At 42.0% G+C, this 2189-nt stretch overlaps 2 long non-coding RNA genes across 2 annotated transcripts in view; one reads left to right on the forward strand and one right to left on the reverse strand.

Moving 5' to 3' along the window:
- LOC118477665 overlaps nucleotides 1-2189 on the reverse strand; it is a 29778-nt gene that overhangs the window by 18595 nt on the left and 8994 nt on the right. The window lies entirely within an intron of this gene.
- The window catches only part of LOC101854167, a gene marked incomplete at its 5' end in the record, with an annotated part of 14966 nt that overhangs the window by 10098 nt on the left and 2679 nt on the right, over nucleotides 1-2189 (forward strand). The window contains 1 exon segment of the long non-coding RNA XR_001184831.2: nucleotides 1407-2154. This is a non-coding gene — a long non-coding RNA (skin secretory protein xP2).

The following is a 2189-nucleotide window of genomic DNA, read 5'->3' on the forward strand; positions in this document are numbered from 1 at the left end:
GGGGGGCGGGGGCTTATTCGATACCTTAGACTACCCATGGGGAAGCCATAATTTAGAGGTTTTCTCTTTGGCGGGATCAGTTGTTGTTTTTATCCTGTTTTACTATCTCTAACAGAACATTTTCCCCCATGTTTTAAAACAAGACTTTTAGACTTTTTTTTTTTGTTCGTAAGTGTTTTACGGCGTTCGCAACTGCTTAAGATCACATGAGCGCGTGGGACACATTAAACATTTTTTAATTGATCGGAAATTTGGAATTTTGCCCGGGTGGGGGCCGAAGCCTACTGTTATCAATTTTAGGACCACCAAGGGATCCTTTACGTGGGCAACTTGCACACGGGACCTCTGTTGCCTTTTGATCTTACCTACTGTAAGATCAGGGGTGTGGATGAAAGACAACTGCGAGAAGGAGCCAAGGAGTAGCAGTAAAAAGGCTGCAGAAAGGGTCTGGAGCTCAGAGGAGGGGGCAAAGGAGAGTGGGGAGGGGGCAGAAAGTGGAGACGAAAGCAGACCACAGAACATGGTTAGAACTCCTACTACTACTACTACTAACTACTACTACTACTACTACTACTACTACTACTACTACTACTACTACTACTACTATTACAAGGTCAAAGTCGATATGCTTGCAACACGACCATTGAACAAGCTCAAGGCTACTATCATATTGTCACTGTACTTTAAGCCATTAAAAAACTTCAAAAATGCCACAAATCCACGCCTCCAAAATCCAGAGAAAGTAAGTTTAAGTGCTTAATCCATGCAGGTCCAAACTATACTCGCTTTAGATTTTTTTTCTTTAATGGACTTTGAAAATATTATACTGAAATCAATAATTTTATTAATGGATTTGATATACTTGTGGTTACTGTTGGTAATGGGATGCGAGTATCATCATCCTCATCATCATCATCATCATCATCATCATCATCATCATCATCATCATCATCATCATCATCATCATCATCATCATTGTAGACAGCAGAGAATTAAAAAGGTTGAGACTTGGTAAAATTTCTAAAAAATATTTATAATCCGTTCAACGTTTCGCCCGACTCCGGGCTTCATCAGGAACATATACAAAATAATATTAGATCTAACGACTACACTAGCGGTAGAAACCAAAGTGCGCATATCTACGTCACAATGTGCTAAAAGGTGCGATGAACCCTAATCGGAAAGGCCAGAGAAAGAGGAATGCAATGGCAAGAAATGGTAGGTATACAAATATTATAATATATCAATAGAAATGTTATTGTTATCATCATCATCATCATCATCATCACCATCACCATCATCACCATCATCATCATCACCATCACCATCATCATCATCATCATCATCATCATCATCATCATCATCATCATCATCATCATCATCGTTTCTACCAAATACATCTCCAGCCAATGCAATGCCACGTCTTAGACGAGACGCTAACGAACAGCTGCACTCCTCTACACCATCTGTTTCAACAACTTCAGCTGCACCATCTACTAGTGGATCTACAACTAATGCCTCAATAGATGGTGGATCTACAACTAAAGCCCCAACAGTTGGTGAATCTACAAGTAACGCCCCAACAGATGGTGGATCTACAACTAACGCCCCAACAGATGGTGGATCTACAACTGAGACCCCAACACATGGTGGATCTACAACTAACGCCCCAACAGATGGTGAATCTACAACTAACGCCCCAACAGATGGTGAATCTACAACTAACGCCCCAACAGATGGTGGATCTACAACTAACGCCCCAACAGATGGTGAATCTACAACCAACGCCCCAATAGATGGTGAATCTACAACTAACGCCTCAACAGATGGTGAATCTACAACTAACGCTACAACAGATGGTAAATCTACAACTAACGCTACAACATTTAGTGAATCTACAACTAACGCTACAACAGATGGTGGATCTACAACTAACGCCCCAACAGATGATGGATCTACAACTGAGGCCCCAACAGATGGTGGATCTACAACTAAAGCCTCAACAGTTGGTGGATCTACAACTAATTCAGCATCGCCGCAGAAATCCCCGGAGTCCGGCGAGAGCCTCTCTCCTGGAGGAGCAGCAGCTGTTGGCATCGTCGTGACCCTGTGTGTACTGGGACTGGTCATTGCAGGAGTTGTGGTCTACCGAAAGTGAGTTTTACCTTTTTTTTTACTTTTCAGAAAAG

Source organism: Aplysia californica, unplaced genomic scaffold, assembly GCF_000002075.1.
Source record: "Aplysia californica isolate F4 #8 unplaced genomic scaffold, AplCal3.0 scaffold00170, whole genome shotgun sequence".
Classification (NCBI taxonomy): Eukaryota; Metazoa; Mollusca; class Gastropoda; order Aplysiida; family Aplysiidae; genus Aplysia; species Aplysia californica.